General features: G+C 43.8%; 1 long non-coding RNA gene across 2 annotated transcripts in view; it reads left to right on the top strand.

Moving 5' to 3' along the window:
• LOC109028108 (uncharacterized) overlaps positions 1-26,793 on the top strand; it is a 42,122-nt gene extending 15,329 nt beyond the window's left edge. Inside the window, exon 2 of one of the 2 annotated variants that reach the window (XR_008667856.2) lies at positions 24,597-26,793. This is a non-coding gene — a long non-coding RNA (uncharacterized lncRNA). Of the gene's footprint in view, positions 1-24,543 lie in introns of both variants that reach the window. The other variant, XR_010134981.1, reaches the window with a different exon arrangement.
• The last annotated feature ends 421 nt before the right edge of the window (positions 26,794-27,214 follow it).

Consider the following 27,214-nt stretch of genomic DNA (forward strand, 5'->3'; position numbering starts at 1 on the left):
TTTATCTCCTCTGATCCCAGTCATTTTCCTGATTTGAAAAATGCATCAGTGGACAGGAGAACGTGTGAAGATTGAATTAACTAATGCCGTGAATAAACTTACAGCAACGACTGGCACAAAGTGAGTTTCCAATGAGAGATGGCGATATTATTATTCTTCTATTCATGACTCTCTTTCGAGTTCAGTAATTCTAAACTGTTTTAAAATATAAGCTTTTTTATCATTTAGGTCTGGCAAGGCCAACAGATCAGGAGACAAGTGCCACTGAAAACACAGTTCATTACTCACAGATCCCAAGAGGATGGGGTGCACTACATGGGAGGCAGTGCATAGAGGGAAGCGTCAGGGTCAGTCTGGAGGTGGGTGGAGGAGCAAAGCACCAGCAAGAGCCTTTACTGTGGTTTCCATGGGGAACACAGGCAAGGCAGGATACGCATGCTTAGGATTGGCTGGTTTGAATCATTTCAAGGCTCTGAGGACTTAGGGGCTGTCCTTAGCTGTCTGGTCCCTGCCCTGGGGCGATTAGGGGAGGGAAAGCTGGCCCAGAGTGTGAAATCCCCATAGAGGAGGTGGTGGGAGTAGGCTGTGGATTGGTTGCTTTGCATATGAAAGGCAAGCTCCCAGAGGAGTTGTCTGTGATCTCTGGGAATTAGCTACCCACTTCACACTTCATACCGTCAAAGTATGAAGAAAAGAAAAGGCATGGTGAATACATAAACTCTCCTTCCATACCTCAGGAGACCTGCATATCTGAGTTCACACTAGGCTTCTCCTCAACCACCTTCACCAGAATCCTCAGAGCCATTATGTAGGACCTCTTGCAAATATACGGCCTCCCAGATAGTAGAGGCCAGCTCAGGGCAAAAAGAAGTGCTCAGAAAAGTCTTTTGCTTTCTTCTTCTTTCTGAAATCCTGAGGCATCAGTCCTGCCATGGTTCACACCAGCCGTGCAGCCCGTGCTCATGGAGGTGAAGTGAGAGACTGGCCTGCAAGAGTGACACATACAGAGAAGCAGAGGTAAGGCAGGCCCAGAATTCATTTTTCAAGATATATTATTTCAAGATATTTCCCTTTATTGAGATGTGGTAGTGATAGTTAATGATGGCTCCTCTCCCTGCTCAGAGTTCAGAAAGAATCCAGAAAGAGATGAAAACATTAGGTTTGTTGTGAGTGAAGCAGAACTGGAAACATTTTGCATCTGGGGACATAATAGAGCATTTACATTCTCCCTCCAATTGTACTTTCCCGTCAGCAGACAGACCACTGCAGACCTCTCCATAGGGAAGAAGGAAGTGTATGACCCCTGGATAGGCTGTTCTGGAAAAGAGACCACCCCAGTGATAGGAGCCATCCGGTTCCAGCTCCTTCCCCCAGTTTCACATCCTATCCTGTGCTCCTCTCCATTGGGGATGATGAGTGCAGGGCAAGGAAAGGAGGGAAGCCAATTTTCTCTAAAACCTCAGAAAGGGAGGGACTTCTTCTTTATTAGCATGGGCCAACCTGGGATGATGGGGAGAGGAGAGAACAATGTTTCCTACAAATGTATGAGTACTTACTGAGGGCAGGGCTTTGTGCTGGGTCCTGCAGCTGCAGAGATCAATTAGGCAACTCTCCTTTCCTAACACTCATGGGCTGGCAGGGGAAAGAAAGGAGCCTATGAAACAAGTCACTCTCGGCCACTGCAGTTCACATTTGGAATGTATTAAAGGCGACAATGCTGTGAATATTCCAGGTTTGTCTAATCTCACAGTTGCCTACTCCCACTTCCTGAGGCCTGGAGCAGGATGGCCGTCCATCACCACACACACACACACACACACACACACACACACACACACACACACACACACTACTGATAGTCCACAGTGTAAACCAGGTTCTCCCAGAATCACAGAAAGGCCATTTTACAAAGCGGCATTGAGCTCCTTTTATGTGCTGGTCTGCAGACATTCAAAGAAGTATGAAGTACAATGCTTGCCTTTTAGAAAGGAAAAAAAAAATGTAAAACAAGATCAACATTATTTCTAAGGTAACCACGATACAGGCAAGTTTGTGGTAAATTTGTACAGAAAATGCAAGCAATCAGAAGAAGGAAAAACTATCAGAGACTGTCATCATCCACACAGGCTTCCTGGAGGAGTCGGGTCTCTGTCTAGACTTTGAAAAATGTGTCTAGACAGAGAAAGAGAAAAATTTCCAAAGAAAAGAAACAGCTACTTGAAAATACCTGGTACAGGAAGGTTTAAGGCACACGGGGGAAGGCCTCAAAGTTGGCTAGGTATCTCATCAAGACATGGGCAACATGAGAGTGTGGCTACTTCTCAGACTGTGGATAGCAGTTCACCGGCTGTTCAAGGTCAGAAGGGACTTCCTCTCTGCCAGCTGACGGCCTGATGACCTCCTATCTCTGGCCTCAGAGGGTGGGCACACTGGAGGAATACTTAACACATCTGAGGCCAGAGGAGAAAACACACAGAATCCTTCAATGGCCCAAGCAAGCCTGAGCCTGGCAAAGACTTTGCAGTCAGATCCGCCAAGCTGTTGTATTTGCTACCTCAGCTGGCTGCTGTCACTGAGTCCCACCGGGCACAAAGACAACCCCATTGAGGCACTCCTGCCTCTCTTACAGGACAAGAATGGAAATGGCAGCACACGGTAGTCACCTCAAAACCACTTTCTAAAGGAGAGCCTGCACTGTTGTGTCCCCAGGACACCAGGGACTGGATGGGCACCTTTTCTGTGCTCTCCATCATCACCTAGGCACCCCATCTAGCCTTTCTCAGTGAAGATAAGCCTCTACCTTTTGTGTATTCTCCCTTTGTGTTTTAATCTCGCATGCTCTTCCCCATCTGAAGTCTTGTGTTGAGGACTAAGCAGCATAAGATGACTGATGCAGTCTAATAAACTGCACTAAGACAAGTGCTCGGCAGCAAATCTATTTTCCTGACAGTTGTAAGATGCAATCTCCTTGTTGTTGGAGGGTGTCATGCACAGGGCTGGGCTCCTCCAGTCTGCACATCCCCCAAAGTATTGCAGTGTGACAGTCTTCATTAGGAGAGGGACAAACCCCTGGACAAGATATTGCCACCCTAGAAATTCGGCTCTGTGGGGTGCCATGAATATCTTACCTTCTGACAAACAAGTTTCCTCCAGAATTGACATATTCTTGGCCATGTGACATGATCTAAACTAAGTTTCCTGGTGGTTTTCTTTTCTTTTTCTCTTTTTAATTGAGGTTTTGCCTGACAATCTAGAAACCGAACACACTCTGACAGGTGATGCTATTTGAAGCATTTGTTACTGTGAGGATAGGAGGCGTGAGGCGGGGCGCCTAGCAGATTCACCTCCCTCTGTCCCCAGAGAAAGTTTCTGAGCTTCGCGGAGCTCATGTGCCTCAAGCGCGTGGCTTTTCCCTTTCCATTTTCCGGTGACACAAGTACACCTGTGGTAGCAAACGGGTCTGGAACACATGTGCTGCGGCTGAGGATCCAGCAAACCATACCTGAGTGTGCACTGTGTGCCTGGCACTGCATTCCACCTGGGATGTGCACTGTTTGGTTTAATCCTCCCTACCATCCCACAGGATAGATATATTTCTGTCCACATTGTACAGATGTGGAAACTGGGTTACCGAAAGTTTAAGTGCTAAGATCACGGAGCCAGTCTGTGACTCTAGCAGAGGCGCTTATCCAGGGGAGATTTGGCCCCTCGCCTCTGTCCTTTAAAATGTGGATGGACTGGCCAGGAGCAGCCAGACTCGGGTTAAATACTTGTGCTGTTTGATTTCCTTTTATTTTTCTGATATTTGTTCTCCTTGGAAAAAGAAATGGACCAGGAAAGGTAGATGGAAATCTCCTTTAAGATGAAAAATGCTCATAACACATAGAATCACTGGAAGCACTTACATTGCCATGGAGAAGGAAGGGGTCATCATCACGTGGATGTTAGCTTTTTTAGCAGCTTTTTTGTGCCCTACCTACGTCTGAGTGCCTCGATTCCACCTTCACGACAAATGAAACAGCGGCCTCAGAAAGCAAGGGGAGGGGAAAGGGAGTTGATGTGCCTCCTCGCCATTGTAGAGAAGGCCTTGCTGCAAGCATCACTTCAGATTTGCCTCTGCTTGTGCATAAAGGCCCAAAAAGAATGAGCTGGACAAACATTCTCATGGACCTGCAGAAAAAACAAACTGCATTTTGCAAGTTTTCCCATTTTCCCCGGAAATGTTATGCTCTAATCAACCTGGTGCTCAGCTGCAGGGAAGTGTTTGTGGTGTCCAAGCAGTGGCTGCTGCCCAGAGAGAGAAACTACTTGCACCTCCATTCACTCAATCCCATCCACGTCTTTTCCCAGGGTACCCGGACTCATAAACTCCAGCAGATCTCCACCCAGGCATGCTGGGGTCTATGTTATAAGAGGCAGCATGTGGTAGAAAGGGGCTAAAATGAGAGTTAGCAGGCTTCAGTTGAGTCCATCTCTGCCACTTCAAGTCAGGTAACCGGGTAAGCTAGTTGACGCTAAAACCCTGGCAACATAATGCAGGGTGCAGGTGAAGAACAAATGCAATGGAGCTCAACAAAGGGCTTTGTGAGCTCGAAAGCACAATTCGATGTCACCCCCTCCCTGACTAGCATGTGGGCTCTCCAGGTTGGAGCCCCTTTCCCTCTCCCCTGCATATCCATCGCGGGCTTCAATGTGTCTGGCAGGCAGGTAAGTGCCCAGATCGCACACAGCCCTGGGACCTCTGCAGAGGTGGCTGCGAGGAATGACACATCCTTCCTTGTATCCAAGTCATCCTTCCACAATCACAGGACCTCTTTTTTGTTCTCAATTGAGAACATTAGGAGAGCTCTCTACTCTCACTGTGGTGGCTCCCTTGCCTGTCCCATGCACCCTGGCAGGAGGTCAGTGAGGGCAAGATGGGGAGACCAATCTCTCTCTCTCCCTGACTCTCCACCACTCTCCCCCATCATACCCCCATCTCTCTCTGCCTCTGTGTATGTTGGTGCTTCTCTGCCCCACCACTGTCTCTCCCTCTCTCTCTGCCTCTCTCTGTCTGCCTTTGTCTCCTCTCCTCCCTCTCTCTCTCCCTCTCTCCCTGCCTCTCCCCGCTTTCTCCCTCTCTCTCTCTCTCTCTCCTCCTCTGCCTCTCTGTCTCTTTCTCCCCTGTCTCTGCCTCTCTCCCTCTGCCTCTCCCTCTCTCTCTCCTCCCTTGTCTCTTCCTCTCCGTCTGTCTGCCTTTCTATCTCTGCCTCTGTGTGTCTGTTTGTGCTTCTCTGCTCCCCGCTGCACTGTCTCTCCCTCTCTCTCTGCCTGTGTCTGCCTCTCTCTTTCTATCTCTCTCCCTCTCTCTGCCTCTGTGTGTGTGTGTGCTTCTCTGTCCCACCCCTCCACTGTCTCTCCCTCTCTCCCTGCCCCTCTGTCTCTCCCTCCCTTTCTCTCTCTGCATGTGTGTGTGTGTGTGTGTGTGTGTGTGCACGCGATAGTGCTTGCTTCTCTGGCCGCCCGCCCTCTCCTGCTGTCTCTCCCTCTCTCTCTCTCCTTCTCTCTGTATCTTTCTCTCTTTCTCTCCCTCAGTCTCCTCCTTTCTCTCCCTTCCTCCCTCCCTCTGCAACTGCCACCCCCAAGCACGCTCATATTCCAGCTGCCACTGTGAGGTGAACACAGTCTCCACCTGCTTCAGGGGTGTGCTGCACAGAGTGGGGAACCTGGCTTGGGAATTCCAGTTTGCTGTTGAGACATTTGGCTGTGGAAATGGCTGTTCCACTGAAGAGTGAGCACTTCGTCACAGAGACAGCATCTGTTTTGCCTCATGGGGAAAGGAGAATGATAGTTATTCTTTTTATTATGAGAACACCAGGCTGTGCCAAGTACATTATTCCCATGCAGGGGAATTTTACTATTCCCCTCCCTCCTCCTCCCCACTCCGTTCCTGCCCAGTGTTCTCCCTCTCCCATGACAGTGTCTTTCCCCAGCATGAGATTGCAAATATCGTTTCCTGGCATCATACTTATGAAGGGGAATGAGAAGACACTTACCATTTTTATTAATTACATTCTGGGATTTTACAAAAACAAATTCATCTTAATTCTAAGAGACTATAAAATCAAATTCATCGTGAAAGACTCCCATGATCACCAGGTCAGTTTTTTAGTAGATTGATAATGGACCTGTCACCCTTTGCCATTTCCACCCAGGAAAATCAAAGTGTGAATTTGAGTGACCGTCTGTACATCCAAAATGGAAAATGGCATTCATCAGACTACTTCTTTCTCTTATTTCATGTGTAACTCCTTAACAGAAAACAACTGCTGCACACGGAGGGCCTTATCAGACACGGGACAGGGACCACAGTATTAGTACTCACGTGCTCGTAGCCTTTCCCCCACCAAGCCCATCCATTCTGTGCACTGTTGGCCCCAGGGGAGACAAGGTAATTTTCTCCCTTCCTGGTCATCCTGGGGCCCAGACCACCAGCTGGAGAAATGATGTAGAGAGAGCAGGTAGGAGCTCCCTTCCAGGTGGGAAGCACAAGGCAGGCAGCCTCCTCTGACGATGCTGCCGTGGCTGGACTGAAATTGTGCTCACTTCCACTCAAGTGAGCAAAGCACATCTGTGTTGCTTATTTTCTACTATTGATCTTTCCTTCCTTAGTCTCCCACCCCATCAGCGCCACTGTACAGCAAGGGAGGGGAAAAGGACTTTTAAACGTGTCTGTTCACAGGAAAGCAGTGTCCTAAGGCTTCTGACTGCCTCCTTCCTCACTGCAACTGTCATTTCAAGAGTATGCTCCTTCTCCAGCCTCTCCTGCCACAAGAGCACCCGGCAGGTGGGATACACATGGAGTTACCATGTCCCCAGGTGGGCAAGGGAGACACAGGTCTCAGGTCTGTGGGCAGCCAGTGTAGGCCCTGCTGTTTGGGCTCCTGCTGGCCTCTGCAGCAATGCAGTCCTCTCTGCCAGGCTCTGCTCACCTCTGCTCCTGAACCCTGCACCTGGCATCTCAAGGTCCATGTTGTCTCTGTCATGCGTGACATCTTTCTCAGCTGCTGACGTGGCCTTGCTTTGGCTCTCTCATCTATTCTGCAGCCCTTAGATAGGATTGCCATGCCCCCTTGTGACAAGGCCCCTGGGTGTTTACCCTCACCTAGTGATTCTGATCTCAGCCCCTCCGTCTCTCCTCTGGTACACGGGAACTCCAAAATACCTTCCAAGATACTCAAGGTCAAAATAGACTCATGGTCAATAAATTCTGAGCCTCGTCTGTCTACATACACCCACCTGCCATGCTATTTATTCTGATGTGGCTGTAGGATGCTTCTGGCAGGACCCCATGCAAGATAGTGTCGGTCTAGGCCCACCGGGTGAAGAAAAAGGGGCCTGTTGACTTTTAGCTTTGCTGCCATCCCATTCAATGCCACCCTCTCTTTCAAAAGTCTGTGCTCAGAGTGAGATTAATGCAGCAAACAGGGTTCGGTTGCTGCCTTTTAGAAAGGCTTGCCCACAATCCACAAGCCAGACAGAGCCACTTCCACAGGGTCATGCTCCTCCTTCCCAAAGGGGCTTCTGCCTTGTCCTCTTTTCCCGAATCATAAGGACTATTGGAGCAAAATGAGAAAGCCAGCTTGCAGGTAAGAGAAAATCCAAAATATTATTCTAATGATACTTTCTCCCCTCAATCCTTCTACTAAATAATAATAATGACATACAGTTGTGGTCATTGTTAAACAAAAAGGAAACACAGCCATCCATCTCAACATCACTGAATTTAAGTAATCAATGACTATAATAAGAAAGGAATGATTTAGGGGAAATTCTTATAGTGACAAAATGTTAGAACTAGAAGTTCCAGAATCATATAAAACATTTAGGACCTTTCTATTCTGTAGATGAGAAAGCTGAAATACTGCAAGTTGAAATGACTCATCCTAGGTCCCAGGTCTAGTGAAGAGTGAGCACCAGAAATCACATGTACTAGACTACCAGCAGTCAGATATAATCAGCCCCCAAATCTCCTGTGGTTCACTATATATAAAAGAAAAAAAAAAAAAACAAGGAATATCCAACCAAAACAAGGTAAATACACAGGAGGGTTCACTGGGCAAGAACAGATGCAAACCAGAGAGATTTTGAAGAGCCTGGGGTCTCTAGACAATTCGGCACTGCTGTGGATTGCATGTTTGTATCCCCTCTAAATACATACGTTGAAGCCCGAGCCCCCAGTGTGATGGTATTTGGAGATGGGGCCTTCGGGAGGTGATAAGGTCATTAAAGTGGAGCCCTCATGAATGACATTAGTGCCTTACAAGAAGAAGCAGGAGAGACCTTGCTTCCTCTCGCTCTCCCCATGTGAGGTCTGAAATTGTCTACAAACCAGGAAGAGGGCCCCCAGCAGAATCTGACCATGCTGGCACCCTGATCTCAGACTTCCCAGACTCCGGACTGTGTTAAATAAATTTCTGTTGTGTGAGCCACCCAGTCTGTGGTAATTTTTTATAGCAGTCTGAACAAACTAAGACAGGCACTTCAAAGAAAACGTCAATGCCATATTGGGCCATTTACTCAACAAGTTCTTAATAACAGTGTGCTATGTGCCAGGCACCATGGTACATCAGGGCAGAGCCGTAAGGAAGAGTAAAACAGCAGTCTGGGAACTGGAGACCACACATTTCAAGAAGCAAATGAAAGAGGCCACTGAGCAAGAGGTTGGGATAAAGAAAGACAGAAATACAAGGGATAGTCCAGATTCTAAGCACCATGTTTGGCAAACCCCACACCATTTAGAAGATTGCACACAGAATCAACCATCTGCCCCAGGCAAGAAACTTCTAGGCTGTTTCTTGCTAAGGCAGAAGTCTCTCCCAATAAAGAATCCTCAGGAATGTGCCCTGCACACCAGCCCCATCCCACCAGACCCTTCCTGCTCCCCACCTCATAGACCTCTCTGGGACAACACCTGTTTCTAGCTTGGCTACTTTTCTGCTGGAAAATAACCATGTGTACCTACCAAAGCAAAGGCTTCTGGTTATGTTACCAGAACACCAGGGGTTTGGCCTAGGTCCTCCTGCTTGCCATACAGCAAAAAGCCGAGCACTGAGACCTTTATTGCCAAGGAAGAAGGCTTTAATCAGGTGCTGCAGCCAAGGTGATGGGAGCCCAGTCTCAAATCCATCTCCCTGACCTACTAAAACTAGGGGTTTCTAAGTAGGGAAGAAATGTAACAATGTGTACAAGCAGGATGAATGAGGGGTCCTCCATCTCATTGTCTGGATGTGGTGATCTGGTGAGTTTCAATTCTTTGACACTTTCTTTGAGAGACCTGAAGGTCATTTCCTGAGGAAGGAACTCAGATTAAACAAATGTAAGGTTTAAGTTTTAAGACCAGAAGGGTCAAGTTCTATGTTTATGCAAGACACTATCTATGGGACTATTGGGTTGGTTTCAGTTAGCTAAATGTTCACCTTTCCATTGTCACTACTTGGACACAAATTTCCTCTCTGTTTTCCTCTTCCCCTCCTCTCTACATTTTTTGCCTGTGCAAAGGAAACTTGGAAAATCAGAACAGTAAGAACAATTTTTCAACCACCATGATTCCAGCAAAAAGGATTTTCTAATCACAAGAAATCCTCCAAATGGAGACACAAAATTCTTCACTTAAACAAGATTGTGCTTTATAGAGTGGAGGAGATAAATGTGTCATGTAAACCCCTGTAAAATATTTCTGCTGGTAAAGTATGTTAGATATACAATTGTTATCAGTAAGTATTTTATAACAATGAATTGCATTGTAAATGTGACATCTAGAAGGCTTTTAAACTATTCCTTTTAAAAAATTTACATCTTCCTCGTTCCAAAAACGTTTAAGGTGGGGGAAAATCCTATTACTAGTTGTATGTGGTAGTTTCCTTCCATGTCACACTCTCAGAGTTTAGCATAGCACTAGATCTGTTGTTCGCATTGCATTGATGGTTGGCCCTTAAACAACACAGTTTTAAACTTTGAGGATCCACTTACAGGCGGATTTCCTCCTACTTTGCTGCCCCTGAAACAGCAAGACCAACCCTCCTCTTTCCCTTCCTCCTCAGCCTACTCAACATAAGATGATGAGGATGAAGACCTTTATGGTGATCCACTTCCACTTAATGAATAGTAAACATATTTTCTCTTCCTTACAATTTTCTTAATAATAACATCTTTTTCTGTAGCATACTTTATTGTAAGAATACAGTATTTAACACATATGATATACAAAATATGTGTTAGTCAACTGTTTATGTTATTGGTAAGGCTTATGGTCAACAGTAAGCTATTAGTAGTTAAGTTTGGGGAAAGTCAAAAGTTATATGTGGATTTTTGATTGTGCAGGAGTTCAGCGCCCCTGACTCCCAAGTTGTTCAAGGGTCAACTGCACTTACAATGCTATCCTGTTTCATATTTTATTGTCCATAAGATGGAAAGTAGACACATGTTGTAAAATTTTTGTGCCATAATTTAACTTTTTTCCCTTTTTGGTAATGCCATGATATTTCCATAATTCAGAGAGAATTGTGGACTACGTGAATGTCCTGCTACACCACAAACCGCATGCCTAGCCCTTCAGAGACCTCAACTCTTTCTTTCCCCGGTCTCACATCTATTGTGATGAGATGATGCAGTGATGGGCATGCACCCTGCCTGAAGTTCTTAGCCCGAATTGAGCTCTCCTCATTCGGGCTCAGACAGCTTTCCTGGCTTCTTGGCCCACAGGCCCCATACACTGCATGCCCTGGCTACTCTGATGCCTTATGCTCCTACTGTCCTATTGTCACTCCTTACTTTCTCTCCACCTGGGGATATTCTTCCCCAAATCATGCCACGAAATCTCCCTCATCCTCCCCCTCTCTCCAGACACACTTTCCTGGTGTTCAATTTTCAGATAATTGTTTCTTTCAGTTACTTGGATTCCTGCCTTATTTACCCATCTGTATGTGGAATTGTATCTGTCACTTTGCTGCGCGCTCTGCTCCCACTCACCCTTGGATCCTGACCAATGCATCCTACCATCAGGTCCCATGAGCCTTGAAAGGCAAACCTTACAGACCCTCATTCTTCAAGCATCCCTTCATTCATCCGACAAATATTTCCTTCGTGCCTAATATGTGCAAGGGCTTCCATAAGTTGGGGCTGACTCAGGAGTATCTTACCCTGTGCTTTTGGTCAGCTTTTTGCTTGGTCTCCTCTTCTTGGCTCTGAATTCCTGGCCTGTGCCTCATCACTCATACCTCATACCTGTGCCTCAGGACCTGGGCATTGGACTTATCTTCCTGACATCGCAGAGCTGAATTCCACTATCCTCTCCAGTTCCTCATGATCACTTTCTGCTCCTGGACTTGGCCCCACCGAGCCCTATTCCTGAGTCAACACTAGATGGTTCCCCAGCAGGCCTGCAACCCTCCATCCCTCCATTGCTGCCCTGCCATGCAACAGTCATTTGTTTCTAGATCCACAGTATGTGGGTCTTTTACTGAAAACTAACAATAAAAAATTAAATAAAAAAATCCTCAAGAGGAGGCAATTAATCTATTAGTCTAGTTACTGTGTTTTTCCAACTGTGTATTGTACAGCAGAAGCTCTGTTCCTTTCTATTTTGTCTCGGTGAGGTTGCATGATGGTATTTCCTGACTTTGACTTTCAACTATTCCTGAGCCTCTTTGGCTTAGCAAATGATTAGGTTTGAGCCAAGCTGAGGCTGTCTCAGAAAGGAACTGCACATTTCTCAACAAGCCAGTGGGGCACTTTGTTCTCTTTGTTCTTCTTAGGTAATTAATACCTGCTCATTCTGCAGCTCATACAGTCATGAAATGTTGAGATAGAAGCAGGGGAGGGAAAGATCACTTCACCCCACTTTCCATCCTGTGTCATAATTCAGCCTGTAGGGAGGCTGATGGTGACAGAGATTATTTACATCACAAGGAAGTTCCTTTTTTGGAAGTGTACTTTTGTGTGTGTGTGTGTGTGTGTGTGACTGAGTTTCTCTCTGTTTCCCAGGCTGGAGTGCAATGACACAATCTCGGCTCACTGCAACCCAGCCTCCACCTCCCAGGTTCAAGAGATTCTCCTGCTTTAGCCTCCCAAGTAGCTGAGATTACAGGTACCCGCCACCACGCCCAGCTAATTTTTTATATTTTTAGTAGAGACAGAGTTTCACCATGTTGGTCAAGCTGGTCTCAAACTCCTGACCTCAGGTGATCCACCCACCTCAGCCTCCCAAAGTGCTGGGATTACAGGAGTGCACCACCACGTTTGGCCGGAAGTATACTTTTTCAACCTTTCTACTTATGGTGGGTTAAATTCGAGCATTGAGCAAGGGACAAATGCCCTGAATGTTCTTGACCCGCCAGTCTTCCTCTGTCCAGGGCTCATTGTCACTGATGGAAGGCAAAGCAGTGGTCCAGGCAGCCACACCAGCCCAGCCAGCCCTGTAGGGCCAAAATGGTACATCCAGGCCACCTTGTCCTTCTGTTATAGTGAACCAAGTGATAACTCCCAGGACTTTTCTCCCAACCATCTTACTACTTTTAGAGGTTGTAAAAAATGTCAGTTTTCCATGAGATGTCCTTCCAGTACAGGAATGATAATTATTATCATAAGTACCAAATAATATAACACATGTAAAATGCCTGGCTGTTCTGTATGGTTAAATAAATGATCATGGTATGATTTCACAAATCACTCAGTTTATTGCCATACAAAAAGATATTTTTTCTTTTGGGTCACAATGCTTAAACATGAACACATCTTACAGGGAATACCCTCGATTAGATGAAGTCCATTTACCACATAGTGAGTGAGCTTCAAACTTAGTAAAGTCAAATTGCTCAAGTGGGATGGAATCAGGCCTCTGTGGAAAGGAGAGTCTAATCAAAGACTGAGGTGCTCCTTTACACAAGCAGTTCGCAGAAGAGATGGCATCCAACGCAGCAGAGATCTGTGACTACTAGAAGGCACCTGGAAGCTGGCTTACTTTGTTTTGTCAGAGAAGTGGCTAGTGGAGTGCCGCCTAAGCTCTCAGAGTATCCATGAAACTCTGGAGTTTCTATGTATTTGAAGTTCAGCAGCTGACATGTGCGGTCTCATAATGTGTGATGTCACATTCTCAAGACAGCAGGAAAACCCTCCAAGTTCTCCTCACAGCAAAACATGTCACTCACGTAGCAAACTACAAAAGTGGAATCATTTCAAGGCTCCATAATACTGGCACAGTATCTGGCACAGAGAGGGCATTTGAGAGGCACTGGGTTTGCAACAAATATTTTAAGAGATCTAGGTATCGGCCTTTGGTTTCTTCTCTTCTCTAGCTGTTATCCAAACCTAATTAGTGTCCCCTTATGACATGGATTGGTAAGCAATTCTTCCTCATATTCTGGCATAAACTATACACGTGAACATAGCCTCATCCACCCCCTCAGGCATAAACTGTAAATAAACGAAGTTCTACTTTTGGCTTGTAAAATGTATACCCTTTGTCATATCTTTATTTTGAAAAAATATAAAATTTTTCATTTATAAATAAATGGAATAAATGAAATAATTAAATGAAATTTCATTTATTTAATTATTTCATTTATTTCCCTAGATTTTCAAGAAATAATACCTTAATTTGAATTACAGCAGGGAATTCAAGTTTTTGCTTGTTAAATAGTCCAAAGAGAAGAGCTTGACTAATATCATATCTTCAAAGACTGTCATGTGGAGATTTGCCTTGGCTTTTTAGAAGACAGATATATAACTGTTCAGGTATCTCTAAATGACCAAAATATCCAAAAGATGCCAAAGAATAAGAATGAAGAGCATACGAGAAGGAATCTGAAGTATAAGGAAGCATTTAGCCGGGCGCGGTGGCTCACGCCTGTAATCCCAACACTTTGGGAGGCCGAGGCAGGCGGATCACAAGATCAGGAGATTGAGACCATCTTGGCTAACACGGTGAAACCCCGTCTCTACTAAAAATAAAAAAAAAAAAAAAAAAAAAAATTTGCCGGGCGTAGTGGCGGGTGCCTGTAGTCCCAGCTATTTGGGAGGCTGAGGCAGGAGAATGGCGTGAACCTGGGAGGCGGAGCTTGTAGTGAGCCAAGATAGCACCACTGCACTCCAACCTGGGCAACAGAGCAAGACTCCGTCTCAAAAAAAAAAAAAAAGGGGGGGGAAGCATTTAAATGACTGTGTTTACAATCTTAAATCAACTCTATTAAGTAATAAATAGTGAAAGTTGCATTGACACTTATATATATACATTTTTTTTTTGAGACTGAGTTTTGCTCTTGTTACCCAGGCTGGAGTGCAATGGCACGATCTCCGCCTCCCGGGTTCAAGCTATTTTCCTGCCTCAGCCTCCTGAGTACCTGGGACTACAGGCGCACGCCACCACGCCCAGCTAATTTTTGTATTTTTAGTAGAGATGGGGTTTCACCACCTTGGCCAGGATGGTCTCAATCTCCTGACCTCGTGATCCACCCACCTCAGCCTCCCAAAGAGCTGGGATTACAGGCATGAGCCACTGCGCCTGGCCCAGTTAAAATATTTTACTCCAGGATTACAATAACGGTAAATTTCTTTATTCAAACTTGTAGTGGGTGAGCTCTTTTAATAGAATATTTCATTTTAGTCTTCATCTTTCTTCACAGTGATACCTTAGTTTGTACAACATTGTACAGTTTTCAAAGATACCATCGTAAACCCTTAAGCCTTTTAGAAATCTTACAAATCAGGCTGTTTGACTCCCAATCTGGTACTTGAGCCTCTTCAATGCATCCAGCATCCGGATGCTCACTCCTGGAGCCTCTGGCAATCCCACACCTCCCACGATGGGGAGTCTGTTTCCTTCTAACACGGCTCATTGCACATTTATGGCTCTGTACCTCAAAGTCATCTGTAAATATTTTACTCCTACAACACGGAACTGCACATTGTATTCCTGTAAGATGTTTAGAAGACTGATACTGAAACGGGAAAAGTTCCCTTTCCCCCCTCAGATGGCATGGGATGGGGGTGTGGCTCACTTCTTCAGTGCTCAGACCTCTAGGGGAGCATACATATGGGCAGGCTCTGGGGCTCCAAGTCCACAGCAGTGTCTGGGGGTGAATGCTTACAGCTCCTGAAGCCCCAGTGGGCATGTGTTACAGGATGCTCTTTTACTTTAGCTGTCCATAGGCAGCTTGTGTTAGTCAGCTCAATTAGACCCTCTACCTTATCACAAGGACAAAGGGTTTTCTGTATCCCTGGGTTCTTGTGTTGGCGTACCAGAAAAATCGGATCACACGTGGCCTTGGAGAATGAGTGCAAGGTTTCATTAAGTGGAAGTAGCTCTCAGCAGATGGGGGAGCCAGAAGGGAGATGGTTTTCCCCTAGAGTCGGGCCCTTGGTGGCCCAGGCTCTCCTCCAACTGCCCCGGCCAAACTCCATGTCCTTCTGCTTCTGCCGGTCGGTGGCCTGCTGGCGTGCTGGTGCCTATTGGTGCATTCCTCTGGACGTTCAGCTGCCTGTGTGTTCCCCCACTGATGTGTTCCTCTGGAAGTCCAGCTGCCTGTGCTTCTGCCTACTGGGGTGGGGGCGGGGGGCAGTGTTTATAGGCACAGGATGGGCATGGCAGGCCAGGGTGGTCTTGGGCAATGCAACATTTGGGCAGGAAATGCCTATCCTCACCAAGGTCCGTGGGGGTGGAGGCTTAGCCAGGGGCCACGCCCTCCTCTACCCAGCATTTCCCTTCCCAGCTTCAGTATCATTTAAAGGGACCATACTCTTTCCTTCCCAGCACTTCGGTACCAAAATTACTATTTTAAATGAAAAACATAGAAATTTTATTCCAACCTGTATCATTATTCAAACTAATAAAATACAACCCAAATTTAGTCATTATGCAAGAAACGTTCTCTAAGGATGAGGAAATGAGGTTTAAACAATGCCAACTGATGCTCAACTATCCCTCAACAGCTGAATCACAAAGCTGAAACCAGAACTCAAATCTGCTATTTCCTAGTAATTCTGTTCAATAACATCTCATTTTCAATCAATAGGCCTCCAACTCCCTCATAAGACAATATATACATCAAATGATGAGACTAGTTACAACTAGTGTGGTCTTTTCCTCATTGATGTGGCTGGAAATTTTGACTCCAAATTTTGACTTTAGCATCTTGTCTCTAAGACAAATCAGATTTTAAAACTTAACGGTTATTTTCATAAAACAAGCAATAGACTCAGCCTGGTTTAAAATTCAGTACATCACCAGATGTTTCTTTCACCAAAGAGAATCACAGGCATTGTGTAGGAATGACACCTGCCAATTCTTAGAATGTCTGATTTCAATAGTACATTTTTAGCTGAATGGCAATCATGGAAATACAAGCTGCATTTGGTTCTCCAAGATTCCAGCATTTGGAGCTAGGTACTGTTGCTTTAAATATTATATAAGCATTGAAATTTACATGCCTATCAGCACTAGCATGAATTAGCCTCTTTGAATCATGAATATCCTTAAAACAAAGCTATGAGCAAAACGTTAGCAATTTCTAAGTTGCACTTACTTTTGACCACAATGGTCCCATAAATATTTTTCCTAGGCACTTTTTATTTACCATTAATTATCAAATTACTTTAAATTGGCAGTATTTTTAAAGACACTATATAATTATGTGTCTCATATATCAGCAGGTGCTCACATTACTCAGAGTTTTTCAGTCATGGGAAAGTTAATTATAATAACCTTAATTGTTTCTCTGCAACAGTAAAAATAGACCCTGAAAAATACCACTAGGGGCTTAATGTTTGACACGCAGATAAAAATGAGCAGAGATTTTTTTTTGTAAGCCGCTGCATTAAATCACATAATTGGACAGAAAAGATTTAGGTGCAATTTGTTTTTGTAATTGTATTCTAAGTGGTGTAATTTTTAATTATACACAGAGAGTTCAATGCTCATTCCTTGAATTTTTAAGCTGAGATTTTTCTTTTCTACCTGCAGCACCTTTGTTCAGGCTTGCTTCTTTTTTGACATGGATTATTTGAATTCCTAACTCAACAATAAATTCACAGCTTCCTCAGTTTTACTTGTGCAATGGTAAAATGAAAAACATATAGCTTGGGAAATACAGCACAACTCTGGAAAAAAAGTAATAATCATTTTCTCTAATTAAGAAATTTTCTGAGAATGGTATAAGGTTGTTCCTTTCTATCCTTCCTTCTTTAGGCAAAGATCAGCTGCCTTTGATGTCTGACACAATCACATGCATATAATGTGACAGTCACCAATTCTGTACTTTTCCAGACATCAGTCCGTACTCCCTTGCCTTCACCTCAGTTTTAGTACAGCAGGAAGCCCACAGCCATGCTGTTAATGGCTGACGTGGTGGTTGTTATCCCTCTGCACCCCAGTGTGTGGTTTCCTAGCTTGATTTGCCCAGAAATGTGTCAGAGGCTGAGTTGTAGCTGATGTACAGGGTCCAACTCACATCAGACTGATTTGGATGAAAACCCAAATAGGCAATCACACTTTCTAGTAGAAAATCTTGTTGGGGCATCAACATTAAGATCTGAAAATATGGCTGGGCGCGGTGGCTCACACCTGTAATCCCAGCACTTTGGGAGGCCGAGACAGGGGGATCACGAGGTCAGGAGTTTGAGATTAGCCTGGCCAACATGGTGAAAACCCGTTTCTACTAAAAATGCAAAAATTAGCTGGGCATGATAGTGGGCACCTGTAATCCCAGCTACTCGGGAGGCTAAGGCGGGAGAATCATTTGAACTTGGGAGGTGGAGGTTGCAGTGAGCCGAGATCGTGCCACTGCACTCCAGCCTGGGCGACACAAGTGAAACTCCAACTCAAAAATAATAATAATAATAATAATAATAATAATAATAATAATAGTAATCTGAAGATATTTGAGGGAGAATGCATACTAGCAATAGTAGTAGTAGCAGCAGCAGCAGTAGTTAACTGACCTAAAGAAAGAAAAGACCAATATCTGGACACACCGTTTAAGGGTTGGGCCCCATTTCCACAGTGAACCTTGGAATAGATTGGTCCTCAGCTTTCTTCATGTCTCTTTTTTCAGACCCTGAGTTGCCTCACTCTTTCTTCTGACCACAATAAGCATTACTTCCTTTCAAGAAGACTGCCAAATCTGCCCTTAGAAAAGACAAAAACAAACATAATTTAGAAAAATCTTAACTGCAAAAATATGCTTCAACTAGGTATTCAAAGTAATGAAAAACTAGAGAAAATGTGGTAGGTACAGTGGAAAGAGACAAGCTTCACAAAGCCATCTCATCATTTGGAATCACAACCCCTGCTCAGAAACACACCCTGATATGGTTTGGCTCTGTGTCCCCACCCAAATCTCATGCCAAATTGTAATCCCTACATGTCAAGGAAGGGACCTGATGGGAGGTGATTGGATCATGGAGGCGGGTTCCCCCATGCTGTTCTTGTGACAGTGAGAGGGTTCTCATAAGATTTGATGGTTTTAAAAGTGACTGTTTCCCCTGTGCTCTCTCACTCTCACTCTGTCTCTCTCCTACCACCATGAGAAGATATACCTTGCTTCCCCTTCACCTTCCACCATGACTGGAAGTTTCCTCAGATCTCTCCAACCATGCAGAACTGTGAGTCAATTAAGCCTCCTCTCTATAAATTACCCAATCTCAGGTAGTATCTTTATAGCAGTGTCAGAACAGACTAATACAGAGGACTGGAGGCTGAGGCAGGAGAATTGCTTGAGGTTAGGAGTTCAAGACCCGCCTGGGCAACATAGTAAAAGCCTGTCTCTACAAACTATACAAAAATTAGCTGGGCATAGTGTTGTGCACCTATAGTCTCAACTACTAAGGAGGCTGAGGCAGGAGGATCACTTGAGCCCATGAGTTTGAAGCCGCAGTGAGCTATGAACATGCCACCGCACTCTGGCCTGGGCGACAGGGCAAAATCCTGTCTCAAATATATATATATATGTTTATCTGATCTTTTCCCCCAGTTCTTAACACAGAGCTTTAAAACTCCTTGGCATTTCCTGAGTGATGGAAGTAACTTTGTTACGCTAAGGAGGTGATTAGTGGTGGGTCCCTGGATAGCTTCAGGAGGGGGAGCTGGTCCCAGAGAGACCATGTGTGTATTAGAGAGCTGGGACTTTCAGCCACCTAACCTTTGGGAAGAAGAGCTGGAGATCGAGTTCAATCAAGTGGCCAATGGTTTAGTAAAACCCCAATAAAAACCCTTGCATCAAGGCTTGGAGGAGCCTCTTGGTTGGTGAACTGATGATGTGCAAGGAAGGCAATTCTTTGAGGACAGGGCATAGAAGTTCTGCCTCTGGCTCTGTGCTTATCCCTTGTAAAAAGAAAATAAAATCTTTGGACTCTACACTTGATATGCCAAAGAAAAAAGTTAAGCTTGAGAACTCAAATGAAACAAACAAAAACTGCCTCCTTTTGTCCTCAGAGAGCTGTGATTCCACGTGCTTACTTTACCTGATTTAAATGTAGATCTACCAAGAGCAAGATGCATGCACAACTGACTTTCCCCCACTTCTGTCTTCGGACAGGTAAAATGTGGATTCGATGAGCATTAATCAAAACCTCACAAGAATGTAGCCACTGGCCTCATTGCCTATCTTCCCCTTTCTAGTTTCTTTCATCTTTTCCCTCCTACCCAATCTTTCCCGTTTAAATATTGAAGTCCTCAAAACCCTCTTTGGAAAGGGCACAGGCCACAGATCCTATTGTGATTTGTGTTTCTTTTTCCTGGGTGCACCTTCGGCCTTGGCAAAATAAACCTCTATACTGATTGATATCTGTCTCGGACACTTTTTGGTTTACACCCTTATAATAAAACTGTAAGAGGCCAGGCACAGTGGCTCATGCCTGTAATCCCAGGACTTTGGGAGGCCAAGGAGGGCGAATCACAAAGTCAAGAGATGGAGACCATCCTGGCCAACATGGTGAAAACTTATCTCTACTATACAAAAATTAGCTCGGTGTAGTGTCATGTGCCTGTAGTCCCAGCTACTTGGGAGGCTGAGGCAGGAAAATCACTTGAATCCGGGAGGCGGAATTGCAGTGAGCTGAGATTGTCCCACTGCACTCCAGCCTGGTGACAGAGCGAGACTCCGTCTCAAACAAACAAACAAAAATTGTAAGAGTAAGTATAATGCTTTTCTGGGTTCTGTGAGGCATTCCTGTGAATTATCCAAACTGAAGCGCTCATCAGTCAGAATTGTGGGGGATCTGGGGGGGCCTGGAATTTGCTGCTGGCCTCTGAGGTGAGGGCTATCTTATGGAAGACTTAACCCTTCATTGTAGGGTCTGACGCCAGCTCTGGATCATTAGTGTCAGAATTTAATTGCACCACCCCCAGTTCGGGTGGAAAAGGAGCTAGAACAATCATACCTGGCTTTAATTATTATATAAACCTCATCCAAAATCACCAAAGTTCAGACAAATTCTGTTTCCCCACATTGTCATTGAAAATCTCTGCGTGGTTCCAGATTACAAGTCAGGGTGTAAGTCAGGGATCTGCAGCAAAGATAAATGAGAGAGACATCCCCAATAGGACAGGGAGGTCTGCATTCAAGGCAAATGTGGACCCTCAGTTTTTCATAGTGTAATAGAAGGCCGCAAGAGTGGCTTTTGAAATACTTATGTGTTACAAAGCCAAAAAAATGACTCTTACGACAGAATATCCAGGCCAGTGAGCAGGCTCGTTCCTATTCCCAGAGGACAGGCTGAGAGTGCAAAACAGCCTAGCAACATGTAGATTTCCTTGCAAGAGACAAGGGCACAGCCAGATCTCTGTCCTCAGGAGGGAATCAGACCTGAGAGGTGTTCCTTTTTCAGATGTGCAAAAGAAACAACAGTCTGACTTCCCAAAAATAGGGGAAGTTAATTAAATTATAAGACATCATCTAAAGTTAAATTATAAGACGTCATCTAAAGAACACTATGTAGCCATTACCAATCATGTTGCAAAAGTGAAATCCTGTGGAAAGCTATTCACCATTGATTAAGTAGAAAAACGCTAGTGACTGAACAGTGCTTTCGAATGAGCCCTGGAGGATGGGGTAGCCCAAACCCTGTCACACAATCTCTTTCCCTCATTCCAGCACATTCTTCAGGCAGCCCTCTTGTGGCCTCCCAGTCACCATTCCCAGTCTCCAAAATGCTAGTCTTTTCCAGGTCCTCTTCTCTCTACTAGAAGAATGATAAAAGGAAGGAAAGCAGGGAAGGAGTGGGAGATAATTGGTCTTGCTTTCTAAGTCTTCATCTAGGTAACCTGCTACCTCAATATACTTATGACTGAGGAGCTCCAGGGAGCTGGAATGTTTATCAGTCCAGGTAAGATGCTTGATTTTAACTTGAGCCAAGTGAGGGATTCATTTATTCAATGAACGGAAATTGGGCATCTACGAAGTACCAAAGAATGAGAGGAGGGCAAAGAATACAGACATAAAAAAGGCAGTCCAGCCTTCCAGTGAGCAAGGTGACAGCAGCATGATCCCATGCACTAGCAACTTTAGAGCAAGAAGCAAGCAGCTGTCTGCAGAAGTAAGGAAAAACTTCGCAGAGGAGACAAAGTCCCCTAGGATCTGAAAGGTGGAGCAGGAATGTCATGCAGGAAAGGGCGAATGGAAATTTCAGAGAGGAAAATCACAAAATGCAATGCGAGGCTCAGCTTGCTTTGGAAACAGGGAGATGTCCAGTGTACATGGAGTATAAAAAGTGGGTGGATGCGTGTCTTCTTCCGAGCACTTCACTCATTATTTTTAAATCACCGGTTCTTCTCTCTACCCCTTCAGATTGCAAGTTTCCTCGCAGTGTCTTACCCATCTTTATTTTCCCTGTGCCTTGCATACATTAGGTATGCAATACTACTTATTGACCTGAACTTAGGCAAGAAGTAAGTGGGGTTGGATGTGAAGGGCTCTGTGACATGTGGAGTTTGGACTTCATCTTATACACACTTAGGGAGAGGTTGGAGGCTCTGCTGAAGACTTTGTTAGGGTGAAGGAAGCACATCTGTCTTTTAGAGGGAAAATCTGCTGGCTCTATGTGTGTGTATTGGGGACTGCAGGAAACAACTACAGTAGTGAGGGATCAGAGGCAGGAAGGACAGCAATGGAACTGTGATGATTTCACAGGTTTAGGATATATATCCCACAGAAGCAATAGTTTCTGGTGACCAATGCACTACTAAGAAGTTGTAGTCAAAACTAACTCTATGAAAAACGGGTGGCTGCAGGCATACACCATGACTGGGAACAGAGAAGGCAGATAAATTTTATGCTTGAGGGGATTAACCTAAATTTTGGATTAACCTAAATTAGCTTTGATGTCTATAGTTCTTAGAGGAAGCAATCAGGAGGCAACTGAAAATCTGGGTCTGGGACGTGATAGAAAATGGAAGCCATGCAGATTTGATAGAAGTCGTGATAGAACTAGGAAAGAGGACTAAGGACATGACCAGGGAGCCACATTACGGGTTAGGCCAAGGAGGGTGGACAGGAGGAGAAAAAGGGTGATTCAGTGTGCACAGGGAGGGAGCTCTGAAAGCCATCAGGCCATTGTGAAGCTCAGCAGAAGGCGTTTCGGAATAATTGTGTAATGAGTTGCCAAGTGTATGAGGAACTGCAGACTCTCATGAAGAAAGTTACAGTAAACCAATCTCTGCATGATGTGTTGCTGCAGGAAGATGGTCCTGACTTTCCACAATCCCAAAGGCTCTGCTTTGCCTTTCTGCATCTAACTTTCCTGCCTTCTGCCTCCATCTTCTACAAGCCCAGGCTTGGAAGCAGAATCACAAGGAAATTGCTGCAATTCCACAGTACAGAAAAGCTTCAAAGGAAAGCCACATCTCCCAGATCTAGGGATAAGAGGGGAAAATGCATCCACTCTTTGCTCTTTGCAGCAGCTCTTCCTATACCTGGCTAGTTCCATTTCGATGCTCCAGTATTTGTCACCCTGAGCTGAAACAACATGAAACAAACTCATTTTGAGGAATGTTTCTTTCTGCACATTTTCTTTTGCTCATGCAGAGTAGTTTAGATCCTTTGGCTACAAAAAAGATAAGCCACTTGTGACAGAGTAACATTTTGAAGATAAATTACTTGGCCCACCACCCGTATTTCACAACCATTTACTCGTGTACTTCCACCTCTTTGCTATTTAGTAAGCACAGACCAAAATGGCAATGCCCTGAAAAGTAAATTCTGCCTTATTTCTAAAATTATATATATCCATCTACTATAAGTAATAAGACTCTATAATAAGTTTAGCACAGACTCATTGTTCTAATTTAAATATGAGCATAAATTTTCCTTTAACATATTAGGTAATATTTTTGAAAGTTTTAATATTTTTAACTATGTTATTATGAAATGAACTTCATATTTCAGTTACAACAGTTTAGGAAAAAGGAAAAGAACTGTTACTTCAGGAAAGAATGAAGGCTGTCTGAGTAATAATGCTGTCATACTTTGAAATTCAAAGCAGTGTCTTTGCTATCTTTATCAGAAAGAGTAAAATGCCACCTTATTTTGAAAATTATTCAGAACTTATTGAAAACAACCAAGTAGATGGCTTCTCTATAATAAAACAGATTCTACTGATAGACTTTTAGGAGAGAAGGATTATAACCCTTCAAAAGTGTGTGATTTCTAGTGACACACACATTTGTTTTCACAACTACTTTTAACATAAACCTATATTCATGATCTTGGATAGAACAGAGGAGAAACAAGAAAAAGCATGCACACATATTTCTTTACATTAATCAGATGTTAACATTAAAGCCATGTTTTATTTCTAATTAAAAGCAGCTCCAAGAGAACAAAAAACAAAAATAAACAACAACACAACAGAAAACTTAGCATTCTCTTTATGCAGTGAAGGACATAATATTGGAAAATCAGTCCTTCTACTTAGCCACACTTAATGTCAAAATCAAGTGGGGATGGGACCAATTATTTCTCACAAAAACAAGCCTTTAAAAGAAAAGTAAGGTAGCTAAAAGATTTACAGTCTCTTCAATGGTGACCCAAATCATGTTATTCTCAGAATGCAAAGGGCTTCAGCATATTTGCAGCTGCTGTTTTCTCTGCCAGGAATGCTTGTCCTTTGGTTCTTCCCATTTCTAGATTCTTCTCATCCTTTGCAATGAGATCTACACCTACAGAGAGGCCTTCCTGAATCACCTTACCTACATTGCATCTGAAACAAGTTCTTGTCTCCTGGAATCCTGTTAGCGTCTTCTATTGCACTCATCTGAATTTGCCATCATCTCTTGTCTTTATCTTATTTTTCTCTTGTTTCCTAGCATATTGTTTGTCTCCCTCCATAAAATGTCAGCTCATCCAGGACATGAGCTGGCTCAATCTTACTGTTAAGACCCTCAGGGCCTGGAGCAGGGCCTGGCACAGAGTAGGCAGGCACTCAATAAACTTCTGGGCTCTACTAAAGTTGTTGTCATCACTGTAAAAGAATATTTCATGTATTTTACCAAGAAGGTAGGTCTTCTGTGCTCAGTTTCAGAACCTGGAGGTCCATGCTCCTGCCCAAGCTGTGTCTCATCTCTGCAGGTGGAGCCCAGTTGACAGGAAATGTTTCTCCAGAAGCTGAAAAGCTGCCTGGTAAAGGCCTTTCATAAAATGGTCTGCGTTTGGGACCAGGAAGACAGAAGACTCCTCAAGAAGAGAACTGGAACCTTAACCCACTTCAGACTTCTTCATGTCTGAAGCTTATTTCCACCATCCCATTGAGAACCAAAGAAGCGAGCTCCTTGGAGAATCGGCTCCCACCTGGACCTTCTGTTTATCCTTCCAATAGCAGCTGCATTCATCCTTCCCAGCTAATGACACTTCCAGCCTTTCGTGTTTCAAAGTATCACGGACTTTGCAAAAGATACCAGGTTTCTATGGAGCAGATAGTACTTTTAACAATCACCATGTGCATTATTATTTCCTCCTAAGGCATACTTAGACATCAGTGCATGCTACAGCAAGGCAACTTATCTCACCCTCACCAAGGTATGAACTTCAGAATTTGAACTTGTTCCTTTGGGGTAATTTGTATCACCAGCACTCATTAACAGACTGTATTTTCCAGTGAGGTTTCATTCTGTTTCAGATATTCTGTACTTTCAGTGGCAAAATTTTAAAGAAAAGGAGACAAAATGGAACACAAATTCAATATGACTATTGTCATCCTTCCCTCCCAGGAAGTGTAGGAATCATCCAAAGTGGTAAAAGAGCAGCGCTTCTAAACTCTGACTTCACATGGAAAATAACGCGACTACTAAAACTGATAACAATAGCAGTCCATGCCATTTGACAGGGGTGTGTAGGAGAGGTGGTGAGCAAGCTGAAATCCCTTCAGGTATTTGCAGAACTTCTGAGCAAAAGCTAAAGCTAAAATTAACATTAAATATGCAAAGTATTTTTAACCCAACATAAATTAACAATGTTCCTATTTCAATTCTATTGCTCTTGGGATGACTATGTCCTTTGGAAAATGTTTAAATAACTTAAGATTTCCGTCATGAGTTTACTATTTCAAAACTTATTTTTTTAACTGCAAGATACCTTTTTATGTTACCAGGAGTGTTACCAGCTAGCTGCCAAAACCTGGTTGAAGTTCTCCCACTTTATATTGTAAATGATTACATAGTTTATTAGTAATTGTGTCCCCTGTCCACCCACTGGTCCATTTGGATGGGAAAATTTTCAAAATAACTTCATAAGAAAATGATAAGAAAAATGTGGTCACCGGTATCATCAGGAACTTCCAGACAGCTCAGCACAGAAAAGTTGGCTTTAAAGTCCTCAAAAACGTTACTGGTAATGAGCTTCCACTCCTTTAGAGTAGTCGTTGTCCATAGATACACCACAGAGTAAGGTTATAAAAATAAAAGTTGTTTCAGGAAATTTCCCATTGCTTTATTACATGATCAATGAGAGTAAAGAGAAATGGAAACTGAAGGGATAGGAATGAGGGACCTGCTGGGAGAGTGATCACAATATCCAAACGAAATTTAAAATGCCTGTTGAAAGTGACACACTGACTCAGCATTGTCACTAACACAGAATCACCACAATAAAACTGCCCTGCCTTGTGGCTCCTGGCACCTCATGTCTCTTTAGGTTAAGCAGAGAGAGGTCTGTGTTTCTTTGGAACAAGGTGCAGCCTCCCCCTAAGCTAGAGAGGCTCTGAGCAAGGACCAGCCCCCAGGGTGCAGCCTTGCCCACCCTCCACAGGCTCCAGAGCAGATGGGGTGGCTCTAGAGAGCAAATGGTCAAAACTTCTAGCGCTAAATAGAGCTTTAACATGTCTCAGATACTAGCAAAATAGAGAAGCCTCAGATGGCTTTAGGTCTGGAAGTGTGTTGCTAAAAATGCTAAAAATTTAACAAACTTTTATAAATCCTTAAGAGATCTTTTTCAGTTTTGTGAAGCACCGTTAATTGCCCATGTGTTTCAACTTGCAGACAGGCAAGAATTTGGCTTTGTATGTTTAAAAATATGTACATCTTGGTTCATAATGATGATTTATTTCCAAAATGGTGACTCATACTAGGATTACATATAAAACATCATATGTGGGCCTTATATGTAATAATGTGTAAGTATAGTATATTAATTACTCTGACACAACATGGGCAGAGATTTGTATTAATTTATTTCTATTTCATCTAATCAATATTTTACTTAAGTCTAAAACCTTACATATATATTGACTTATGTATCATCATATATATAAACATTGTATCTATTGAACTGAGCAATCTGTAGTTTATTTTAAATTCTGATACTTTAAAGATGTGGAGAACTACATGAAATCATAGGAAATTTTTCATTCAAATAAAAATTGCAAAGAGCCATTCCTAAATGGCAACCTGGTTTTAGCTGCAAAGATGGAAAGTGATAAGAAGAGACCCCGAAAATCTAAGTTATGCAAAATGTCAACTTATACCTAGATGGCTAAACTCAGGGTTCACTGTCTGGACTTAACAGAGAACATGTTTGCAGAAAAAAAAAATGGAGGCCGGGTGCAGTGGCTAATACCTGTAATCCCAGCACTTTGGGAGGCTGAGGTGGGTGGATCACCTGAGGTCAGGAGTTTGAGACCAGCCTAGCCAATATGGTGAAACTCTGTCTCTACTAAAAATACAAAAATTAGCTGGGCGTGGTGGTGTGCGCCT

This window comes from Gorilla gorilla, chromosome 7 (assembly GCF_029281585.2).
Source record: "Gorilla gorilla gorilla isolate KB3781 chromosome 7, NHGRI_mGorGor1-v2.1_pri, whole genome shotgun sequence".
In the NCBI taxonomy this organism is placed as follows: domain Eukaryota; kingdom Metazoa; phylum Chordata; class Mammalia; order Primates; family Hominidae; genus Gorilla; species Gorilla gorilla.